Source organism: Pteropus medius, unplaced genomic scaffold (assembly GCF_902729225.1).
Source record: "Pteropus medius unplaced genomic scaffold, Ma_sr-lr_union100, whole genome shotgun sequence".
Lineage (NCBI taxonomy): Eukaryota > Metazoa > Chordata > Mammalia > Chiroptera > Pteropodidae > Pteropus > Pteropus medius.
In genome coordinates, this window is record NW_024351091.1 from 13,939 (window position 1) to 40,290 (window position 26,352).

General features: G+C 37.4%; 2 pseudogenes; both read left to right on the forward strand.

The window, feature by feature from the left end:
- Positions 1-16,698: 16,698 nt before the first annotated feature.
- LOC120586537 (olfactory receptor 7D2-like) lies at positions 16,699-17,864 on the forward strand (annotated as a pseudogene).
- A 2,720-nt stretch (positions 17,865-20,584) lies between these two features.
- On the forward strand, positions 20,585-26,112 carry LOC120586536 (elongation factor 1-alpha 1-like; annotated as a pseudogene).
- Positions 26,113-26,352: the final 240 nt, after the last annotated feature.

The window sequence follows — 26,352 nt, forward strand, 5'->3', positions numbered from 1 at the left end:
TCTGATGATTCATAGTAATATGTTGTCTAGAATAATTTTGAAAAATGAATTATTGTTTATGATCTTTCTTTTCTTTAATCTTTCTTTACTTCCTTTCTTTCCTTTTTTTATTTGACTTTTATTTCCCATTATTGCAGCTTTAAAATACACCCTCTAAAATTCTAAAATGGATAGTAATTAATACAATAGAAGAAGAGTTGTTTTCTTACAGGGTTTACTTTATTTCTGAGATTCTCTCATGGTGCCATTAAGAATGAGTTACACACTTGTACAAATTTTCAGAACGTTGTTCACTTTTGAGAAGAGTGTGAGAGAATTGAATCAAGTAGGGATGAGGTAGTACATGCCCTCAACACTCCTGCCACGTTCTCTGGGATCCTCTCACCATCTCCATTGCACGACTGTCAACATCCAGCACCAGCTCAAACCTACTTTGCCGCATATGCGGTGGCGGAAGTGACAGGGAATTATGCTTCATCAGAGACAGCTCTTGATGGAGAGATGTGAGGCGTATCATGCCTCTCACCTGTTAGCTGGGATAATGCTGAAGTTTGGATTTTGTACCAGTTACTAGAATTTCCCCACAGGATAAAACTGCTTATTCACTGTTGTAGTTGATTTAGTGCAAGCTTTATTGGATGTGTGTTCTTCCCTTATTTGCTCTCCTCTCTCCAACTTCTGTTCCTTGCTCCTTTCAATAAAGTGTTTGCACATGAATACTGGCTGAACAACTTCTGCAGGAACCAAAATAACACAGGTGATAAAGATTGAAGAGGTATTAAGACAATACCTAAAAGGAAGTGGGAACTTTTGAGAAGAAAAGGAATCAATTGCTGGGGACATAGTAAAAACTGCAAAGTTACTAAAAAAATTGTTAGAGGAAAGTCTTACTTCATGTCACTTTAATTCACTTTGATTTTATTAAGTTGAATCCAATGGGCATTTCTTGCGTACTGCATACATTGGGGAGTGTATCTTGCAGATAAAATTATTGCATTGTAGAGTAATAAGCATAACAATATTTGTGTGTAGTAAATCCTGTTGAAAACTAAAGGAAAAGTCTTTAACTTATCTCAAATAATATCAGAAAAATCTTCAAATTTTTATTTTTTAAACATTTTTATTGGGGTATAATTTACATACACTGATTAATTCATGCACTGATATTGAAAATTCTCTGATTTTAGTAAATTTATAGTTATGGAATTATTACCAACATGCAGTTATATAATATTTCTGTAACCTCAAAAATTACCCTAGTGCCCATTTGCAGTTAATTCCCATTCCCACCTCAGTCTTAGAAACCCACTTAGCATTTTCTTTCTTTAGAAATTTGCCTTTTCTAGTTTTTTTTAATAAATGGAATCTTGCAATATGTTGTCTCTTGTGTCTAGCTTCTTTCACTTAACATATGTTTTGAGTGTCACCTGAAGTATGTATCAACATTTTGTTCTTTTTAATTGCTAAAAAGTGTTATGTTGTCTTTATATACCACAACTTGCCTACTCATTTACCATTTAATGGGTACTTGGATATTTCTAGTTCAGGATTATTATAAATAATGCTGCTATGAACATCTGTGTACTTGTTTTTGTATTGATGTGTTTTCATTTCTCTTTACTGCCTTGAAGTAGTATTACTGAGCTGTATAATAAATTTATTTTTGATTCTTTGAAAAACTGCTAAACTTTCATCATTATGTATTTGACTTTGATTGGTGAACATACAATGCAATATAAAGATAATGTATTATTAAATCGTACACTTATATAAATTTATTAATCAATATGACACCCAATAAATTTAATAATAAATAAAAATAAAAAAACCTGCTGAATTATTTTTTCAAAGTGGCTGCACCACTTTATATTTCCACAAGAAAAGCATGAAGTTTCCAGTTTTTTTCACATCACTACCAACACTTGGTATCAAGGAAAACCTTCGAATAGGAGAATATGTCTGAGTGTTGAATAACAGATAATGACTAGAAATTTAATGGAGAATGGATTCAGGTGATATTCAAGAGACATTAAAGAGTGAGGCTTATCAGAAAAATATATAGAACATATGACTGAGTTATTAAAATAAGATTGGATACCTAGGTGGAAACAAACCATTGAGAATCTAATTTGACCTATTAAAGATTTTATAAGCAAATGAGCACTGGGGACCTGCATTCATCATAGGGATAATATGAGGACTTTAGGATTTCCCTGAGTGAGAGAAATTTGAAGCACAGAGAATAGTTAGGAAGCTGTCACAGTGCTCCTAGAAATATCTGATGGGGACCTGATATAAGTCCATGGCAATGAGATGAATATATTTTGAGAGAGATGTAGTAGCTTCCTATTGCTGCTGTGACAAATTACCATAAGTCTTGTGGCTTTAAATGACACACATTTATTATCTTACAACTCTGGAGGTCAGAAGCCTACCATGTATCAGGAAGGCTGCTTTCTTTCTCAAAGATCTAGAGGAGAGTCTGTGTCTTTGCCTTTCCAAATTCTAGGGGCTCCTGCATTTATTAGATTTTGTGGTGCCTTCCTCCATCCTCAGTGTCAGCAGTATAGCATCTTCAAATTTCTCTCTAGCTCTCCTGACTTTGTCTTATAAGAGAACTTGTTTTTACATTGAGCCCACACAGATAAGTCAGGATAATCTCCTCATCTGATCCTTAACTTAATTATACCTTCAAAGTGCCTTTTACCATCTAAAGTACACATTCAGAGATTCTGGAAAACTTTGCAGAGATGTCTTTGGGCGGTTATTATTCATCTCACCATGGGAGATGTGTGTGAGTTAGAATTTGCCAACAATCAATTAATAAGGCCTTGAGCTGAGCAGGTAGTGGATCTCTCATGGCACTCCTTGCTGATTTTCATTGATCATGATCATCTCATGGTACTGATTTACATAAAGGTGAGGCTGCACTAGACAGTTGTGCTTTGGTGGCAAGTGGCATAAAAGAGAATGTCCTTATCCGTCTGAATGTAGCTGAGCAGAGGCTCAGCTGTACATGGGTACAACTGTACATAGGGGCTCAAACACCGTGAGGGTTTCCTTTAAGATAATTGGCTTTACATTCTCATACCCTTTATCTACATAAAGAGACATGGGAAACAGCAGCTGTCACTACACACACCTGGTAGTTTTACTATGTAATAGGAACTAGATAATTTAAGCTCCTATGTGCAAAATGAAATCTCAGAAAGAATTCTGATTGGCATAACCATGTCCTCTTTCCACATTGGCCAATCAACTATGATCAGCAGACAATGATCCTGGCAGCCCCTTCAGAGCCACATTTGTTTATTCTATTTATTAAATCCATTTTACTGATTATTTGCTATGTGTCAGTCATTATTTTAGGCTCAGCTCCCACAGGATTTAGAGGACCAGGGGCATGAGAAGGAGCAGGTTGTCATATTACAAATGATGGTCTTAATAAACCTCTTTGAGAAAGTTACACTTGTAAAGATGGCGAATGACTTAGGTGAGTGCACGTCTGGGGAAGAGTGCCCCAGGCAGAGGGTAAGGTTAATACAAAGTCCCTGAGGTGGGAAGTTGCCTAGGGGCAAGGTGGCTGGAGCAGAGTGAGTGAAGGGGAGCAGAGAGTGTCAGGTATCAGGGGCTGATCATGTGAGGCTTTTTCTGCCTCTGAAGGACTTTTGCATTCATTTAGTCTGAGTGACTGGGGAGTCACTGCAGGGTTTTGAGCAGACACCTGAGAGATTCTGATCTCAGATTTTAAAACATCATTCTGGCTGCTGGTTTGAATATGGATTGTAATGTGTAAGGCAGCCTGCTTGGAGCTGACTTAAGCAAGCAGGGTATGAGCTAGGTGTTAGGACCAGGGCGGGGATAGTAGTGAGTGGTTGACAAGTGGCCAGGTGGGCTATATTTTGAAGGTAGAGCCACCAGAAGTTGTTGCCAGGCAGGATATGCGTGAGAGATAAAGAGAGGGGTCAGAAATGACTCTAGGGTTTGAAGCCTGAACAACTGGAAAAATGGAATTGCCTCCGCTGAGACAGGTAGAATTTTGAGTGGAGCCTAATTGTGGGGGGTAGGAGGTGGGGGAGGAATATCAGAAGTTTACTTTTTCAAATGTCCAAATTTAAGATTCTAAATAGAGAAATATTATGTTATTCTACTTATATCAGGTACCAAGAGCAGTCAATTTAACAGAAAGAGAAAGAATGGAGTTTGCTGGGGGCTGGGAGAATAGAGGAATAGGGACTTAGTGTTTAACATGTGCAGAGTTCCAGTTGGGGCAGATGGAAAAGTTCCTGAGACAGATGGTGATGGTTACCCAGCCACATAAATGTACTTAATGCCAAGTGTACAAAATTGTACATTTAAAAATTGTTTAAATGGTACATTTTATGATATATAAATTTAACCACAAGAAAATATATTACGTAGCATGCAATAATGGAGAAATTTGAGATTTATTTCAGATAATGTTTTTAATATCATTGTAAGATAATAGAGAATGATTGAGATTTTTTAGATAAAACATTTAATATTATTCCTCAACAGCCTAGAGCAGGTTTCTCAACCTTCACATTATTGACATTTTTTGGTCCGTATAATTTGTCGCAGGGAACTGTGCTATGTACTGTAAGATGTTTAACAGATCCCTGTCCTCTGCCCACTGGAAGCCAACACCGAGTTGTGATAACCAGAAATTTCTTCAGACATTGCTAATTTCACTACGAGTGGGTAAAATCAACCTGATTGAGAACTCCTGGAGTAAAACAATTCCAGAGTTGGTGGTGTTAGCTTCAAGGAGTTGGAACAGTAGGAGAAACAGCACTCAAGGAGGATAAAACATCAGTTTAATCTTGGAAAGGTTGAGTTGAAGGGCCTATAGAACACCCTGATGGTGCTATTATCTCAGAAGACAAAGATATTGGTGTGGCATTCATTGGTCTGCACTGGTGGTAGTATAAATAAAGGAATTGTACAGAAAGAGGGAGAAGTTCCTGTTGAGAGAGTTGGGAGTTAGAAAGACAGGGTGATGCTTGGCTGAATCCTACCCATGATCCTTCAGTTTTCAGTTATAGGGCCCCCGCAGCCTGTATGGACATGATACCATCCATCATGTTAAGCACCTATAAAGGAAAAGGGCTGTGTGATAAATCAGTGACCAAGGGTATCCTTAGAGACTAATTGGATCATAAATTCCTAACTAGGCAGTTCCTGGCAGTTTGTCACACCCTAGGCCTATAACTTCTTTAGGAAGTGGATTGTCTTTGCTTTAAGTGAGCCCTGTTCATTTTTCTGGCTCCATCCTCTCATTATTACATTTTTTTTTGTGGCGAGAACACTGAAGGTACAGTTTCTTAATAACTTTCAAGTATACAGTACAGTACGGAATTATTAACTATTGTCTCCATGCTGTACAATAGATCCCCAGAACTTATCCGTCTTAATAAGTTTGTGCCCTTCAGCAATATTCCCTAAGTTCCCTGCCCCCCAGCCCCTGGTAACCACCATTCTACTGTCTGTTTCTATGAGTATTTTAAGGTTCCATACATAAAGGAGATCAGACAATACTTGTCTTTCTCTGACTTGTTTCATTTACCATAATGCCCTCAAGGTTCGTCTGTGTTGCTGCAAATGGCAGGATTTCCTTTTTTCTTATGGTTGAATAATATAGAAAAGTTGAAATTATAGAACTGTCTCACTACAGAAATTTATTTAAGCATGCTTTTTAAAGCAATGTTGTACTTTCTTCCTATATTATTAATTCATTCCTAACTCCTTGCTCATTTACAAAAATTTACAATTTCTAAGAGGAAAGAACGTCAGATTTCCTGGATATTTTCACATTTTAACTTAGATATTATTATTTATGTAAGAAGGCTTTGATGATTAAATGAGATTGTTATACGCATCTTTTTAAAATTCATCTATTTGTATTTTCTTTCTATTTTTTTCTAAATTAAAATGTGCTAGGCCTTTATGTTTCACTAGCTGTTAGTTTTTAAATGGGCATATAATTCAATTGAATAATATATTGACTGTGGTTTTTAATTAATTGATTTCTATTTTACCTTGATTATTTTTCTTGTGTTTCTTAATATTAGACTTATAACTTTTTACAAATTAAATATTTTTCTGGTGATTAAAATTATTCATTGGTGAAAGTTAGAAAGGAAAAAAAACCTGTTTAGAATAAAAGTAAAAATCAGTTAGTCTTAATCATTCTATTAAAAAATAACCATCATTATTAATTTATGTGTTTTCTTCTAACTTTTTTCCTGTATATATATAGTTAATAAATACTTTATATCCCAAAGTTTTATTCTAGTCATATTCCAAACAGTAGAGTAAGAGTGTGTATTTATTCTTTTATGGCCAGAAAGGGAGATATTATGTTTCAATATTCTTACTGATTTCATATATGGAAATTGCATCTTTTTATATTCTGTTTTAAACCTCTTTGATTATTAGTCAGTCTGAACACTTTCCCTATGTCTTTTATGAACTAGATGTTCATAAACTTTGCCCAGTTTAATATCGATATTTTCAACATTAGTTATTAGAGACCTTAACACCTTAACTTATAGAAAAATGTAAACAATTATCAAATCTCAAACTTGCCTTTTTATTATGATACTTTGACACATGAGCATTTTGTACTTTTTACAGTTCAATCTATCAATCTTTTTGGAAATTAATTTCATTAATTTTTAAATAATTAATTTTTCAATTTATTGAAAACATTCAATTGATTTGATTTTTCAATTGTAGTTGGCAGACAAAATTATATTAGTTTTGGGTGTACAACATAGTGATTAGACACAAAGTGATCACCCCAATAATTCTAGTGCCCTTCTGACACTATACATAGTTATTGCAATATTATTGACTATATTCCTTATACTCTACTTCATATCTCCATGACTATTTTGTAACTACCAATTTGTACTTTTTAATCCCTTCCTCCTTTTTCACCAGGCTCCCTCCATCTCCCTCCCAACTGATAACCCTCAAAATATTCTCTGTGTCTGTAAGTTTGTTTTTCTTTTGTTGTTTTGTTGTTGTTTATTTTGTTCTTTAGATTTCACATGAACATAAAGTCATATAGCATTTGTCTTTATCTTAGTCCACTCAGCATAATACTTTCTAGGTCCACTATGAGATATTTTTCCATCCCTTTACTTTCCATCTGTGTATGACTTTTATTCTAAAATAAGTCCCTCTTAGTCAGCATATGTAAGGATGGTCTTGTTTTCTTATCTATTCAGCCACCGTATCTTTTGATTGGAGCATTTCATTCTTTTTCATTTGAAGTACTTGTTGATAGATACATAGTTACTGCCATTGTTTATTCATAGTTTCGATATATTTTTCTTTTTTTAAATTAAAAAATTTTTTCATTTAGTTTCAAGTATACAGTACATTGGTTAGACATCTACATAGTTCATAGAACAGTTCCTCCAATTGCACCTTCCCTCCCCTGACCCTCCACCTAGCCACTGTATTACTGCTAACTGCATTCCCTATGCCGTGCTCCCCATCCCCGTGACCAACTATCAGCTAATAATTTGTATTTCTTTAGCCCTTTACCCCATTTTCCCAGATCCCAAAACCCCTACCCTCTGTCTGACACCAAATGGTCCACTATATTTGTGAGTCTGTTTTTGATTAGTTTGTTCTTTTTATTCCTTAGATTCCTCATATAAGTGAAATCATATAGTCTTTATCTCTCTCTGTCTGACTTAAACACTTTCTAGGTCTCTCAAAACAATATCTTTTTACATCCCCTTCCTTTTCATATGTAGGAGTCTTGTTTTCTTTTCCTTTCAGCCACTCTATCTTTTGGTTGGTGCACTTAATTCTTTTCCATTTAAGATACTTATGTGTAGGAATGTAGTTGTTATTATTCTTTATTCCTGTTTTTGATACATGTTTTTTCTTCTTAAAGAAGTCTCTCCAACATTTCCTGTAATACTAGCTTTGTGGTGATAAACTCTTTTAGCTTATTTTTGTCTGAGAAGTTCTTTCTTTATCTGTCCTTCAACTCTAAATGACAGCTTTGCAGGATAAATTATTCTTGGTTGTAGATCCTTGGTCTTTATCATGTCGCATATTTTGTGCCCATCCCCTCTGTCTTGGATAGTTTCTTTTGAGAAACCAGCTGCCAGTCTTATGGATATTCCCTTGTAGGTTACTATCTGTTTTTTCTCTTGCTGCTTTTAACATTCTTTCTTTGTATTTAATCTTTGGCATTTTAATTAGACTGTGTCTTGCTGTGGGCCTCTTTGGATCCCAGAGTTTGGGAATTCTCTGAGCTTCCTGGGATTTTATGTCCATTTCCTTCAGCAGATTAGGGAAGTTTTCCATCATTATTTCTTCAAACAGCTGTTCAACATTTTGATTTTCTTCAGATATGCCGATCAGACAGATATTTGGACCCTTAATAATGTCTCATATGCTCCTTAAATTATTTTTATAGTCTTGGTATCTTATCTCTAGCCATTCCGATTGAGTGTCCTTGACTTTCTTGTCCTCCAGAGAGTTCATTTTATCCTTTTCTTTATTCAAGTTTTAAAATTCCGTTTAATATATTTCTCATCTAAAATAATGTGTTCTTTATTTCAGCCTGGTTCCCTTTGATAATTTCCACTTCCATTTGTATGTTTTTTTAATCTCTGTGTTGAAGTTCTCACTGAATTTATCTACACTTACCAAAAGTTCATTGAGCATCTTTATAACCAGTGCTTTGAACTCTGCATCTGTTAGATTACTTTGATCTCTGTTCTGTTCTCTCATTTGGTTTCTGCTTCTTTGTCTTCCCTTTTGGCTGCCTTTCAATGACTGTTTCTATGAACTAAATAAAATTCCTAAGTCTCCCGGTCTTATTAGTGTGGATTTGTGAGGTAGGTGTCCAGTGGCACAGTCCTGAGAGGGGTTCAGCTGCAAGCCAAATTTAGTCCCAGACTCTGCCACTCCGGAGCCACCTGTTAAGATTCAGGAAGCAATCCACAGATGCTGTGCTTATAGTTGCCTCAAAAGGCCACACCGGGAAACGAGGCCAGCTGGCTCTAGCGTGAGTCTAGGTGCGCTCAGCAAGGAGCACCTGATTCGCTGAGGATATACCTGGATGTGGCTTCGGTGGCACGAGTAGTATGGGTAGGTGGGGTTTCAGGGAATGTTCTGGGTGGAGCGACCTCTGTTATCCAGGTTGTTGAGGTCTTCGCTATGGCGGTGCTGTATTCACCCACTGGGAGAGGGGAGGACTCAACAAGGAACACTGAATACCGCTGGCACTTCTGTACAGAGCAGTCTGGCCTTGCCCCTCCGATAATGTCTCCTTGTAAGTTTCTGGTGCCCCCTGCATGCATCCAAATTGGCACTGGTGCTCAGAGCGAGCAGGTCTGTCACCGTGAAAATCTGCTTCCGGATATAGCTCCTTTAAGCGGTGTCTATCGCTGCCACTCCCTTGGTCTCACTCAGCTGTCCTACCTTCTGCCGTTGCAGGGTGCTTTCTTGGATTTTTCCCTAGTTGTTTGGCTTCTTCTTCTAGATCTCAGGGGAGTTTTCCTCGCTGCTTGCTCCTTGATTCTGTCACAACTTTGATTTGGTCACCAGAGGGAAGAACCAGAGCTTCTATCATCTACGCCATTTTTTTTTCCTCCTCCAAAAGATTAGTGTTCTTGATTATAGACTCTTCCAAATGAAAATGACTGCATTTTTGACTTTTTGGAATAAAATTTTAAAAATTTATGAAGTTGATATCTAGAGTGGAGAACCAATACTTTCATTACTAATATTACTTGTGACTTCTGATTAAGACAGAAGCTGTTTGCTCTAGGATTTTATTTTTCTAATGGCTGAGTAATATTCCATTATATACATGAACCATAACTTCTTTATCAATCATATGTTGATGGACATTTAGGTTGCTTCCATTTCTTGGCTATGTTAATTGTGCTGCCATGAACATAAGGGTACACGTATCTTTACGAATTATTGTTTTGGTTTTCTTTGGATAAATACCCAGAAGTGCAATTGCTGGGTCAACAGGTCTACTCAGTTTTAATTTTTTGAGAAACCTCCAGACTGTTTTCCATAGTGGCTGTACCAACATGCAATCCCACCAACAGTATATGAGGGTTCCCTTTTCTCCATGTCCTTGCCAACATTTGTTGTTTTTTGATGTATTGATGATAGCTATTCTGACAGGTGTGAGGTGATAGCTCATTGTGGTTTTAATTTGCATTTGTCTGATGGTTAGTGACCTTGAGGATCTTTTTGTATGTCTATTTTTGAATCTTGCCATAAGAGAGTTGTTGCTTCCTAAGTCTATCTACTAAAAGGGATGAAGAAATTGCCTATGTAATATTCAAAGTCTTGTATTTATAGTTGCAATGACTGTTGAATTATACCTCAATGTTGGATTATCACTGAGGGTTTAAGTGATATACATGTGGTAGAAAGCTGTTCAATTAATGATATTATAATTGGTGATGAGAAACTGCTTTTACTTACTCACCTTGTATGAATACATCCAACTTTGATTTTACTGCTCTAATGCTAATTTACTCAGCCAATGAAAGAATGATACATTTCACTTAGAATTAAGAATAAATATTTTATAAAATAAATAATTCATTGATTTAAAAATGTATCGCAGAACCCAATTTTTGTGGTAAATCATAGACTTTATCTTTAATTTCCTACCATCTACTAGAGCATTTCTTTTAGCCATTTAAATATTTTCTCATGAGCGAAATGAAAAAAAAATCTTATAGTACTTCCTCTCGTTTTTCTCTTCACAAGCAAAGTTCTTGATAGTGTTCGACACTTATGAGGTCAATTTCCTCATGGTTAAGTCACTCCCAAGCCCCCTATAAATAGACTGCTTCTATCTCTCTACCATAATTCATCTACTGTCTTCTATGTCTCTAAATCCAAGACTTATTATTCAGCCTGTATTATATTTGACCCACGTACTATCATTTTACGTGGTTGACTCTCCCTATCTTGAAACATGACTTTATCTTCACAGCGTGTTCAGCACCACATTGCCTATCCACTTCTGACACAGTCACAAGGGATTCACTGAGACAGATGCATTTCTATTTTCTTCTGTGTTACTTTGAGAATCTAAGTACTATGGCTATAGGGAAATGGGTTTTTGGAGCACAGACACATTCCTGAGGAGGAACTTCTTTTTCTCAAAGCCAAATCGATAGTGATGAAAACTCTTCCAAGAAGGAAGTGTCCATGGGGAGCAGAGAGATCCGTCTGGCTCCAAAGCTGCCTTCCTGGAAACAGAATTAGCAAACACGTTCAGTTCTGCCATTCGCTCCTTTCCTCAAAGGAGCTGAATGACTTCAAGAGTAGAACAGCAGAGGAACAATTTATTTAATGAGAAATGATGATAAATTATTCCACTGGGGCTTGAGAAACCATAATACTTCTCTAGCATCCCTGCCCATAGTTCAGCGACACCTGACCAAGAGGAGACTACACCTATGCCTCTCACAGACATGGCTTTGTGACAGGTTTTATCTCCCCACCATTCTCTGGGAAAGTCTGTCTTCAGCATCCGACACTCAGAGGAGAAAGAGTTTGTGCAAACATTCCTTTAAGCAAAGCCAGTGGAGTGACTCGCAGTTCTACTGAGTATTGTTTATGAAACAAAAGATTAAAAAGGTGGCGAGGGAAGGAGGTAATGCAGTTGATAATGTTTCATAACAATTTATTTTTTTAATCTCTAGAATTTATTTCTCTGGTTATTTATGTCTTCTTAGATTCCATTACAGTGGTTTTCTGTCGCCGCCAGCTCTGATAGAATCTAGTATCATGCTAGAACCAGTATTTTGCTCAATGTCAGTAGGAATTGGTCCTCCCTCCTGGGTGAAGAGTTTCCAACACATCTGCTAATAGCTTCCTTATCCTTCCTGAGTATAGAAGTTCTCAAAGTGTCGTTCCTGGAGCAGCAGCATCAGTACCCCTGAGAAGCTTGATAGAAATGCAGATTCTCAGTCCCCACTCAAGACTTGCTGATAGAAACTCTAGCAATAGGACTCAACAAGGGTATTATGAAGCCCTCCAGGTGATTCTGATGCATGCTATAGCAGAGAACCTCTGCTCCAGCAAAGTACCTACTTCTCCACCCAGCCTGATCATCAGTTGGTTTCTATGAGGTTATACATACTCTTCAATTTAAGAAATATGTACTAACGCTCACTATGTGCCAGGTGTTATCTGTGATGTCATTGCAATTGCGAATAGACCTTTTTCCCTTTTGCCTTTCGGAATGATTCTTTGCAAAGTCATAAAAAAACTGATTAGTTCTAATTGCGTTTAAACGGACTTTTTTTTAGTGTTGCAAGGAGGTAATCATATTGTTAGCTGATAGTGACCAATTTTGTTCTTGGCTTTTGAGTATTATTACCTTATTTACTTTACTTGTCTTACAGCATTTATTAGGAATTATTAGAAACAATGTTAAATAATTATAACAGCAGGAATAATTTCCCCTTTCTACTTTTTGTGAGTTGATTTTGCTTTTTAGGGATTAATGATGGATCTTGCATCAAACACTAGGTTCAACCTAGCAATTCTTTATTACATGTGGGCAGTACCCTATGTGACTGAAAATTTACTCAGTTCCCTTCCCATCAATGACTGTTAAATTTTATTACATGTGTTTATATTAAAACTATTATTATTTTCTGCATTGCAATTACGTTGTTATCTGACTTTCTAATATTCAATATTTTTATACCTTTCAGATGAACATTTATTCATAAAGAAGTATGTTATTTATCATCTTCTCCTTTTTCCGGTTGCTGCATCTATAGTTAATGTAGGATTAACTTGTACATTTCTTGTTTGTGTTATATATGATTATTTTTTGTTTCATTCAATTCAATTTTCCATGCATTTTGAGAACAAAACGCTGAGAATATCAGGACAACTAAATTTTATAACATGTGGTCGGAACTTGTGTAATTTATTATTCAGTCATGAAAGGGACAGATTTTAATCAAATAATTTCATAAGTAAATGCAGAAATAGAGCTATACAAGCACAGGCTACGGGTACTGAACTAAGTGGGCAGGGAGAGTTCAGGAAGGCTTCTTTGAGGAAGTGATGTTCTATCTGAGATATAATAACAGGAGTTATCACAGGAGAAAAGGGCATGGAGGAGTAGCCCAGCAGGGAATGAGGGCAGTACTTGTTGCACAGGCATGGCTTGGGGAAGACATAGCATTTCTAGGATTCCTAAGAAGGCAAAAGTTTTGGAACTTAGAGAGTAAAAAGCTGGTGTTGTTCTTAATAAGACTGGGAGGTGGAAGAAATGAACATGTCTGGAAAACGTGGAAAGAGTGTTAAAAGAAAGAAATATCACAGACCAGTTTCTGTAATGGACACTGAGGCAAAAATCCTCAGAGCATATATGTGGTTGCTTCTGCCTGGGCCTTATGGTATAATTTATATAGGACCACTTTAGACTAAATTCCTCTTGCTGAGGTTTCTAGGCCAATGTGGGCTCTAAATCTGTGAGTTGTCACCTCAGCTGCAGTGCTTTTTAATGTCTGACTCTCTGACAACATTTTGTAGATGGATTTTCTTCTTTTTTCTTCCTTGTACTAGTGGGCATTGTGTGAAACTGCTTTTTAACTTTTAATTTTGACATCACATCAGATTTAAAGAAAAATTGATTACTGGATGCCCAGATGTTAACATTTTACCATGTTTACTTTTTTCTTTATGTGGTTATCTCTCCTTTCCTCTGTGTGGTTTTAGAACCATTTGAGAGTAAGTTGCATTGTAGATATGGTACCTCTTTACCTCTAAATCATCAGTATTCACTAAAAACAAGGACATTTTCCTCATATACCAAAGTACAATAATCAGAATCAGGAAACTACCATTGATATAATAATATTATCAAATGTATAGAACTCATCCCTATTTTTTAAAGTAATAATAACTTTTTTTTTCAGTTATAGTTGGCATACCATACTGTATTAGTTTCATGTGTACACTGCAGTGATCAGACATTTATGTGACTCCTAGAGTGATCACTCCAACAACTCTAGGGACCCTCTAACACGAATGTTATCGAATGTATTCCTTCTATCTCCACGAGTATTTTTAACTACCAACTTATACTTCTTGATTCCTTCCCCCTTTTCACCAGTCCCCCAAACTCCCCTTTTGTTTGGTAACCCTCAAAATGTTCTCTGTACCTATGAGTTTGTTTCTGTTTGTTTGTTTGTTTGTTCTTTAGATTCCACACATACGTGCAATCATATGGCATTTGTCTTCTTCCATCTGACTTACTACATTCCGCACAATACCATCTAGGTCGATCATGAAATATCTTTTTCCATTTCCTTCCTTTTAGTTAGTGTGTGTCTTTTAATGTGAAGTGAGCCTCTCGTAGGCAGCCTATGTAAGGGTCTTGTTTTCTTATCCTTTCAGCCACCCTATCTTTCGATTATTTCTCATTTGAAGTACTCATTGATAGATATGTAGTTATTGCCATTCGTTCTTTATATATATATTTTATAGGGGAGGCAGCCCTTGGTTGACCTCACAGATTGCAAGGATCTTGTCAGCTTACAATTCCCCTTATTTTTGAATTTTTTAATGTTTTTATGCCCATAGCATCTGGTCTTCCTAGGTGTTCTCCTATCCAAGTACTAACCAGGCCCGACCCTGCTTAGCTTCTGAGATCAGACAGGACAAGGCTTGTTCATGGCAGCATGGCCATGGAATCTTTATTTATATTTTTGATACATGCTTTTTTCTTTTTCTTAAAGAAGTTCCTCTAACATTTTCTATAATGGTGGTGATGAACACCTTCAACTTATTTTTGTCTGGGAAGCTCTTAATCTGTCTTTCTATTCTAAATGATAACTTTGGTGGATAAAGTAATCTTGGTTGTGTATCCCGGGTTTTCATGACTTTAAATATTTTGTGCCAAGCCCATGTGGCCTGAAAAGATTCTGTTGAGAAAAATTGGCTGATATTCTTATGGGAGCTCCCATGTAGGTAACTAATTGCCTTTCTCTTGCTGCTTTTAAGATTCTCTCTTAGTCTTTAAGCTTTTCCATTTTAATTATGGTGTGTCTTGGTGTGGGCCTCTTTGGGTTCATTTTGTTTGGGACTCTGAACTTCCTGGGTTTGTACATCTATTTCCTTCAGCAGGTTAGGGAAGTTTTCTGTCATCATTTCTTCAAATAGGTTTTCAATTTCTTGCTCTCTCTCTCCTCCTTCCAGTAGCCCTATGATGCGAATATTGTTATGCTTGATGTTGTCCCATAGGCTTCTTAAACTATCCTCATTTGTTTGGATGTTTTTCCTTCTTGTGACTATTCTGATTGGATTTACTCTGCTACTCGTGTCCTCTATGTTGCTGATTCGATTATCCATTTCATCCAATCTGTTGATTCCCGCTAATGTACTCTTCCTTACAGATATTGTATTCTTTGTTTCTACGTGGCTCTCTATATGTTTTTGATCTCCATTTCATATTTTTTATGTCTTTATTAAAGATTTTAGGAGAGTTTACAGCAGGAGCCAAGAGCCATTCGTATGGAATAAATCACTGAAAGCAGCTTGTGTGGGACCACAAGTTGAGAAAGCTGGAATCTCAGGAAATTCCCTAGGGAGAGAAACCTGTGTTATTGAGGTCGATGGCAAGTACGTGTGCAGGCTGGGAGCAGGAAGGGCCCAGTAAAGGAACAACGGCTTCTGCCTGCACCTCTGTCCTGTAGCCTGCCACCCCTCCAGTCGTCACCCTGTAGCCCAACAGTTTAGTCCCTCCCTGGTGCTCATCAAGCAGCTCACCCAGCACTGGAGCTCAGAGAAAGTGACTCCATCAGTGTGTAAGGCCAGATGTGGGCTTCTTAAGAGAAAGGTCTCCACAGCCCACAGTCCTCTGTATCACTCAGTCTCCACTTTTTCACAGCCAGAGGTTGTAGAAACTTCTCTTCTTGGCACTGGATCCATGAGCTGGGCAGCCCAGTGTGTGGCTGGGATCCCTTTCTCCTAAGGTGGGGTTGGTGGCTCTTCAGCCAAGATAGCCCTCCCAATTCTTGATTGCCACACATGGTTGTGAGATCAGGCCATTTTGTGTCTCTGCTCCTCCTATCATTTTGAGAGGACCTGTCATTTGAGGTGACCTAGTTGTAGAGCTTTGTTCAGTCAATCCTCTGGTGATTCCATGTACTGGCGGCTCTAGTTTTGCTATAATTTTGGTGTGGTCACTAGAGGAGGTGCGTACAGCCTTTATCTTCTACACCACCTTAAATCGAGTTACCTCATTCCTATTTTGACAATCAACCTAACAATATTATCTATATGCATAGCAAAAGAAAATTTAAGATCATGCATTGTGTTTGGTTGACATATGTCTTCAGGCTCCTTTAATCCAGAATAGTTCTTAGACTTTCTTTGAATTTGATGACATTGACGTTTTTGAAGGGCACATGTAATATATTGTGTAGAATGTTCCTTGGTTTTGGTTTGTCTGATGTTCCACAGTCTTTAGACAGTAGTCCTGTATTTTTGGCAGGAATTCCATGGAGGTGACATTGTACCAGTAACTATATATTATTAGTCTTATTTTGATGCACCACGACCATCCAAATGGTTGTTATTAAATGGATGCTTAAGGTACGTGATCAGGAATTCTAGGATCCATTCTGTGGGGTCCATTTTGGTGTTATCATCACAAAATGGATACTTAATATAGGTGTTTGGTTGAAGAGACTCCATTTTGTAGGATTCTATATATGAGTGAATGGAGACTCAACTCAGACAAAATGGCTAACTTTATAAATAACTTGCATGAATGTCATAGATGACATTTATAATATGTGGAGGGTGCTACTTTGTGCTAATTTATGTTTTTCTTATCTCTTCCTTCATAGATATATCAACTACATGGAAGCAGGAAACAAAACAGGAATTTTAGAGTTTCTCCTCCTTGGGTTCTCTGAGGATCCAGAACTACAGCCCTTCATATTTGGGCTGTTCCTGTCCATGTACCTGATCACTGTGCTTGGAAACCTGCTCATCATGCTGGTCATCAGCTCTGACTCCCACCTCCACACACCCATGTACTTCTTCCTCTCCAACCTGTCCTTTGTTGACATCAGTTTCAGCACCACTATAGTCCCTAAGATGCTTGTGAGCATCCATACAGAGAACAAAGCCATCTCCTACATGAACTGCCTCACTCAGGTATATTTTTCCATGTTTTTATCCTATTCTGGACACTCTACTTCTGATCGCGATGGCCTATGACCGGTTTGTGGCCATCTGTCAACCCCCGCACTACGTGGTCATCATGAACCCAGGCCTCTTGGCTCAGTAGTTTTTATTACTTGATTCATTGGTATTATGACATCCCTCCTCCATGTCTCTCTGATGATGCACTTGAACTTCTGTAAAGATCTTGAAATTCCATATTTCTTCTGTGAACTGACACAGATGCTCAAGTTATCCTGCTCTGATACCTTTCTAAACAGCACATTGATATATTTTATGACTGGTGTGCTGATTGTTTTCCTCCTCTGGGGGATCCTTTTCTCCAATTCAAGAATTGTTTCATCCATAAAGAAGATGTCCTCATCAGAGGGGAAGCCAAAAGCTTTTTCCACCTGTGGTCTCATCTCACAGTTATTCCTTTATTGTATGTGACAGATGTTGGGGTCTACTTCACTTCTGCAGTGACTCACTCTTCTGAGAATGTCTCAGAGGCCTCAGTGATGTACACTGTGGTTACCCCCATGCTGAACCCTTTCATCTACAGTCTGAGGAACAAGGATATGAAGAGGGCCCTGAGAAGGCTTTTCAGCAGAGCTGCATCTTGTCTGTGATGGATCCATTGGCTCTGGGACTGAGAAATATTTTGCGTGCCAGTGGCAAAACCTGTTCTGAAGTTCTTACTCTTGAATCTCTCAAACTATCTTGTTCTTCAGCCACTCCTAAAGGATCTATGACTTTACTCTCTCTTGATTCATAACACATATTTAAACAACTAATGTCCCAGTAATTTCTTTGATGACCTTTCTACCCTATCTGCTGTCCAAAAATTTTGTCCTTTGACTTCTTTCTTACCTCTACACTAATGAGTTCTAAATTTAGATTTGAAGTATTTACTATGTGTTTGTTATTGGTAGTCTTGGCCCAGAATGTGTAAATTATTGATTGTTACCTTGATTTATTTCTATGTGTTCGATTGTGGATTCGTATTGTTTGTATGAGTGTCTGTGTGTGTGTGTGTGTGTGTGTGTGTGACCAACAATGTTTATTTCTTTTTAGTGAATAAAGTACGATTGAAAAATATCAAAATATAATTGATGTTGTAGTGCATATTATATGGTAAGCATATGCTAACTGCTCTCTATTATCTTATGTAATCTTGCAATAGGAAAGATTACTGTCCCCATTTTAGAGGTGAGGAAATTGAGACTCTAAGAGAGCTAAAACAAAACAAAAGAAAACAAAAACCTTCCTCAAAGTTACAGAAGGAAGAGAACCAAGTGGTAAAAGCAGATTTCAAATTCAGAACTCTGACACTGAGTTTATATTTTTATCTAACAGTGTGCCCAGTTTTTCACATGGATTCCCATGTTGTTTACATTTCTATGGTAGATTTTCCTACTGACTGACAATATTTCTGGTTATCCTTTCCTATTGCATACCCCAGAGAATTCCATTTCCTTTCTCTCTTGAAGGTAAATGTGGTAATACATTCTTATCTGTCCAATAAAATATGAGTGGCAGTGATGTTTCCCTTCTAAGCTAAAACAACTTAAGAGCTGGTACATTATTCTTCATACTCACTCTTCCCTTAATATGACCATTGTCGAATAAAGCTATTAGAAGATCAAAATAGTGTAGAAAGCTGACTAGTACATGAAAGAACCCCCTTAATATTCACCGAAGTCTGTATATAAATGATTTTTCAAATATAAGATCTCATAAATTCTGTTAGGGCCATAATTCATAATCTCCTTCCAGTGTGACATGTGATATCTGTGATGTAATGTGATAATCATGATCTGGATGAGAGGAGAGGAGTATTGTCAGCACAAACAAATGCTACTTTATTTACTCAGAATATTGTTAGGTTTTTCTTGGAAGGTCTTCTCCTATCTTTTCTTTGCAGTCCTCAGCATCTCTACATCTTTGTCCCTCTTCCATGTTCAACATTAAGAGTTCAAATAGCCAATTTTAAGGTTTTACATATCGGCCAGCAATCGTGATATATTCAGTGATATATTAGAGATCAGATGATCCCCAGGTCACATTTTTACAGAAAAAATTAATATTCAAGTAAGAATTTTCAAATGGCTTAGTGCTAGTACATCTAGCATATCTGTATATTTCTGTCTGCATATCTATCTATCTATCTATTTATCTATGTATCTATGTATCTATCTATCTATCTATCTATCTATCTATCTATCTATCTATCTATCATCTATCTATCTATCATCTATCTACATGTTTCATAAAATTTCCCAGGTCCAAGAGACCAGAGAAAGAGGCTGACAACTCTATCATTACATTAAGAGTTTATTAAGAGAACTTGCATATGATGCTCATCTTGGGCAACAGCTATATGACGTGGATATCCTCCATGCTTAATGACAGGTGCTGAGGCATTATATAGGGTAGATCGAGATGGATGGACATCCTGGGGTGTGACCTGCCCCAGATAAGGGGGGAAAAACTTACATACTTGCCTTGGGAAGGGCAATGGCCTATTCTGGAGCCAACACTCCTGGGTCTGAGGGGATTTATGGGGAGCAATCTCTGTTCTGGCCTGAATCTCATTGGATCTAGATTGAGGTTCTGACTGCAGTCATGTTATTGAATAGTTCTCTACCTTGTATAAATCATCTATCTATCCATTCATCCATCCGTACTAGATTTTAGCCTAAGGCACCAATGTGTCTCTGAGCTCTTTTCTCTCAGTGTCTTAGTGAATGAGGAGATTTCAGTGGAGTTTTGTGGAGGAATGGAGATAAAGAGAGGTATTTCTGAATACGGTTGAGCCAGTGGACACAATGGAACATTTTTAGGGACTAAAGATGGCTCAATGATAGGAGAAGAATTACAGGGACATATATGGGTGAGAGAAGTGGAAATGTTAGAAGAGTAGAAAGTCTTCTGTTGGCACGTGTATTTAATATCATTTACTATAATAACAACTACCATAACTATATTGACTTTGTAAATACCTATAGTTAATAATATAATCAATGTGAATATATTTTATTTTTAAAAGTTCCTTGATTTTTACTTTCATTTTTAATATTTACTAGCTGAATTTTTCATTAGATTAATTTTCTTAATATTTTGCAGTATTTTTAAGCGTTAGATGATAAAAAAGTAATATATAGTGATGTTAGAATAATTGGAAAATGCAAATAAGAGATATGGTAGGAAAGCCAAAGGATAATCACAACTTACATTTTGATGCATTTACTAGTGGCCACATATCCATCCATGTTTACATACAAAACATTATTTCCTGATTTGACCCTTCCAGGCTGTAACTGGTTTAACAAGTGTTCTCCCATCAAAGATGAGTTCCTACCGAACTCAGTTTCAGCTGCTTGCTGCTTGGGAGCCAATAATTGAGAGAAAAGGGTTGGTGTTGGGAAAGTAGGTTTATTCAAAAGCCAGAACCCTGAGAAGATGGTAGACTGCTGGTATAAATATCATCTTCCTGTTTCAGTTTCTGCAGGGGTTATTATAGGAAGGGGGCTGAGTAAAGGACAAGGGAGAAATTCTAAGCCTCATCCTGGAGGGGAGCGAGAATGTCCCTGGGCCAGCTCTCTTGTCTTCTTAGCCTTGGCTTGTTTCTCAAGCCACCTGGCAAGGAGGTAAGTGGAACAAAGGAATTAGCAAGGAGTGGGTGAGGAGTTCCTCTTTTCAGGTGTGAGCCTGTAAACTATCCTTCACTGCCTGCTCCAATAAGCAATGTGGAGCTGGTTCAGCAGAGGTCTGATTTGTTTTATTTATTAGTAGGGCCTTTTGCAGTCCGTCTTCTGGCCCAAAAAATTCTGGGAATCAAGTCAGCTTCCTTTGAAGTCTGTTCCTGGGGTTCTCAAGCAAGCAAGCTCTTTATCTAAAGTTACACATTAGTTAAAAGGCATTTTTATGTACATTAAAATGAGAATAAAATTGTAAGGACAAAAAAGGGAAAATGCTTACAATCATAAACTACAATAAAACTACAATAGTCATAGAATTTTAAGGACAAAAATGGTTACAATGTTACATTATGAGATTATAATCATAAAGCTACAATAATCACAGTTACAGTTTGACAAATTTGATTATTGTTATATTTTTAAATACTTGTACTTTCAGAGATGACAAAGGGAACTTTGATTTTGTGTCCATTCACTGTTATTTTTAATGAAATTACACAATGTTTAATACTAGTTGAAGTATGGAAAGTCTACTTAAAGTAGGCACAAGCCACAGTGCTGGGGATTAAATCCCCACTTTGTATCTTACTGGCTATGTGACTTTAGGCCAGGCATCGCACCTCCCTGGACCTCAAAACCCTCATTGATGAAGGTCAGGATCACCCCAACAGTTAATCCATCTGGACTAGCTGATATATTATTCAAAGGTGAGGGGAATTGAGAGTGGATAGTAGAGGAAAGACACTAAGTATCCTTTCTGAACACGAGACCACCGACAGTGGCAGAAGCTCTAGTTCTTCCCACAGACCCTCCTCTTTTTAATGTATCTTACTCATCCTCTCCTCTGAAAAAGTTCCATTGAAACCACAGAAAAGCTTTGCCCCAAAATCATGCAAAGTAGTTGATCCAAGTAAAGGCAAAACATATAATATGAAATAAACAAGCGAGATCATATCCTACTAAGAAGCTTCTGTATAGCAAAGGAAACCATCAACAAAATAAAAAGACAATCTACCAAATGGGAGAAAATATTTGTAAATCATATATCTGCCAAGGAGTTAACATCTAAAATATATAAAGAATTTATGTAATTCCATAGCGAAACGATAAACAGTCTGATTACAAAATAGGCAGAGGATCTGAATAGACATTTTTGCAAACAAGACATACAAATGGCAGACAGGCACATGAATAGGTGTCAACACCACTAATCTTCAAAGAAATGGAAATCAAAAGCACAGTGAGATATCAACTCACACCTGTTAGAATAGCTACAATCAAAAGACAAGAAATAACAAATGTTGGCCAGGATGTGGAGATCAGGGAACCATAATGCACCATTAATAGAAAGTAAATTGGTACAGCCACTATGGAAAACAATGTGGATGTTCCTCAAAAACTTGCATAAAGAACTACCATATGATCTAGTAATTTCAGTTCTGGCTATTTATCCAGAGGAAATGGAAACATTAACTTGAAAAAATATCTGTAGTCCCTTGATCATTGCAGCATTATTTACAATAGCGAAGCATATATGGAATGGGAAGAACCTAAGTGTTACCTATGAATGAATGGATAAAGAATATGTGATAGATAGATGATAGATAGATAGATAAATCGATAATAGATGATAGAGAGAGATATAAATAATGGAATATATTCAACCATAGGAAATTCTGTCATTCATGACAGCTTAGATAAAACTTGAGGACGTTCTACTAATTTGTAGTAAGTCTGAAAGAGAAAAACACATACCGTACAATCTCACTTATATGGGAATTCTCAAAAACAAAACAACAACAACAACAACAACAACTGAACTCATAGATACAGAGAACAAAATGAGAGTTTCCAGAAGTGAGAGGGTAGATGACATGGCTGATGGTGGTCAAAAGGCACAAGCTTTCAGTTACAAAATGCTCAAGTCCTGGATATTTAATGTACAGCATGGTGATTATTGTTTTAAGATTGTATTGTATATTTGAAAGTTGCTAAGGAAGTAAATCTTTTTTTCCACTTTTCAAATGGTGACATTGGTTAACAAAATCTAATAAGTTTCAGCTGTACACTTTAACAGTAAGGCATGTATATATTTACACTGTGTGTTCACCTCCCACAGTTAGATTTCTTTCTGTCACCACATTTGACCCCATTTACCCTTTCAACTTTCCCCCTTTCCCATCCTCTCTGGTTACCACTAGACTATTGTCCATGTCCATGAGTCTCTATTTGTTTGTCCTGTTCATTTGTTGCCTTTAGGTTGATATCCCACATATAAGTGGCATTATGTGATTTTCAACTTTTTCTGTCTGGCTTATTTCGCTTAGCATGATTATCTCTAGGTCCATCCAAGTTGTTGCAAATGGCAATAGTTCATCTCTTCTTATGGATGAGTAATATCCTATTGTATATATGTACCACAGCTTATTTAGCCCATCATCTATGTTAGGATGCTTCGGTTGCCTCCATATCCTGGCCACTGTGAATAATGCTGCTACGTATATCAATGTGCAAATATCTTTTTCGATATGAGTTTCCAAGTCTTTGGGGGTAAATATCTTGTAGAAGAATTGCTTGATCATACGCTAGATTAATTCTTAGTCTTTTGAGGAACCTCCATATAAGAGAGTAAATCTCAAAAGTTCTCATCAGAAGAAAAAACAAGTTGTAACTATAGGTAGTGATGGATGTTAACTTGTTGAGGCGATCACTTCACACAATTATACAAATATCAAACCATTATGTTGTGTACCTCAAACTATGTAAGGTTATATGTCAATTATATTTCCAATTTTAAAAGTTCATCCAAATGTCCCAAGGGATGGACTACAGTGAATGCTGTGTTGTATTGCAGGGTTAGGGACTTATTTTTCCAAGAGCAGGGAGTGCAGCCATCTGACAGCCCTCAGCCCTCTTTGAGAATAACCCTCAGCTAAAGGAAGTTGGCTCCCCCAGGGTCCCACCACTTAGATCTTTTGCTGTGGAGAGCATAACTATCCAAAATCCATCTGCATCTACCACTGTGTTTGTATTAAGCTGCTCCCAGTGACTTACTGAAAATAGTGGTGTGCCAGTCCATGCCCATTGCCATAGTCACACAATGACACTGATGACCAGGATCAGTTACTCCTGCTGGGATGGTGACTTCTCTATCTGACACGAGGGTCCTGAAGTATCAGGCAGCAGCACAGCAGGAAGTTTAATAGGGCCTTGCCATGTTTCTGGAAGTGTATCCTGCAAAGGCATGTGGAGACCGGAAGCATAAACATCCAAAGTGGCTGAGTGGAAGTGTCATAAGAAGGGGCCACTTCTGTTTCCAACCCTTGATTTATGGACCCATGTATTCTATTAAAGATACAGCATACTATGATTGTCATTGATTTAGGGTGTATATTGCATCCTGTCGATTATGTCGTCAGCACTTCCTGCATGTCAAATTCCTTGGTAAACATGATCATTCTTTTTTAAACTAATATTTTCTTCTATTTTCTATTAAATTTTAAAAATTTCTCCCATGTTCCATACTCCCTTTACAAGATGCTTTACTCTCTCCTCCCCTTCCCCTACAAACGTTATAAGTGGTTTATATATGTCACCTATATTTGTCGAATACTCACTCTTCAGCTCACTCAACATGGATTATTTCGTCCCTCTAGTTAGATGTATTAGTAAATAGAGCCCTCTCATAAGTCAATAAAGTGTCCGTGTCAACAGCAAATGTCAAGAACAATTTTCCCTTTTTTTTTTTCACATTGGGTTTGTCGCCAGAACATGGGGGTTGTGAAAACTACCACTAAATCTAAGCCAAAATGAAGAGGAGAAGACTCATAACAACATCGCTGTCATTGGACACGTAGATTCCGGCAAGTTACCACAACTTGTCATCTGATCTATAAATGCATTGAGATTGACAAAAAATAAAATAAAATAAAATAAAAAAAGAAAATCAAAAAATGTTTGAAGAAGGCTGATTAGATTCGGAAGGGCTCCTTCAAGTATGCCTGGATCTTCGATAAACTGAAAGCTGAACATGAACCAGCGTCACCTTTGATATCAAGGCAGCAAGTATCATGTAACCATCACTGATGCCCCAGGACACACTTTATCAAAAGCATGAATACAGGCACATCTCAGGCTAGCCGATTGTTGCTGCTGGTGTTGGTGGATTTGAAACAGGTATCTCCAAGGATGGGCAGGCCCATGATCATGCCCTTCTGGCTTACACACTGGGTGTGAAACAATTAATTATGGGTGTTAACAAGATGGATTCCACTGAACCACGCTACCACCAGAAGACACATGAGGAAATCAATAAGGAAGTCAGCACCTACACTGAGAAAAGTGGCGACAACACTGACATGGTAGCATTTGTGCCAATTTCTGGTTGGAATGGTGACAACATACTGAAGTCAAGTGCTAACATCCCTCAGTTCAAGGGATTGAAAGTCACCTATAAAGGTGGCAATGCTACTGGCACCACATTTCTTGAAGCTCTGGATTACATCCTGCCACCAACTCGTCCAACTGACAAGTCTTTGCATCTGCTCCTCCAGGTCGTCTACAAAATTGGTGGTATTTGTACTGTCCCTATGGGCCAAGTAGAGACTGGTGCTCTCAAACCTGGCATGGTGGTCAGCTTTGCTTTAGTCAACATAACAACTGAAGTAAAGTCTGTTGAAATGCACCATGAAGCTTTGAGTGAAGCTCTTCCTGGAAATAATGTTGGCTTCAATGTCAAGAAGGTGTCTGTCAAAGATATTCTATGTGGCAATGTGTCTGGTGACGGCAAAAATGACCTGCCAATAAATGCAGTTGGTCTTTTGACTCAGATGATTATCCTGAACCATCCAAGCCAAATCAGTGCCAGATACACACCTGTACTTCATTGTCACACAGTTCACATTGCTTGCAAATTTGCTGATCAGAAGAAGAATATTAATCATCGTTCTGGAAAAAAAATTGTAAGATGGCCAGAAGTTTTGAAATCTGGTGATGCCTCCATCATTGATATGGTCCCTGGCAGCCCACGTGTGCTGAGAGCTTCTCCCATGGGCCATTTTGCTGTTTGTTACATGAGACAGTTGCTATGGGTTTCATCGAAGCAGTGGAGAAGAAGAGAGCTGGAGCTGGCAAAGTCACCATGTCTGTTCAGAAAACTCAGAAGCTAAATAAATAGTATCCCCAATACCTGTCATCCAGTCTTAATCAGTGGTGGATGAACGGTCGCAGAACTGTTTGTCTCAGTCATTTAACTGTAAAAGACAGGTTAGTGATTACAATGCATCGGAAAACTTTCAGAAGGCAAGGAGAATGTTTGTGAACCATTTGGTTTTTTGTATGTGTAGCAGTTTTTAAGTTATTAGTTTTCAAAATCAGTAATTATTAATGGAAACAATTTGACCAAAAATCTTTCACA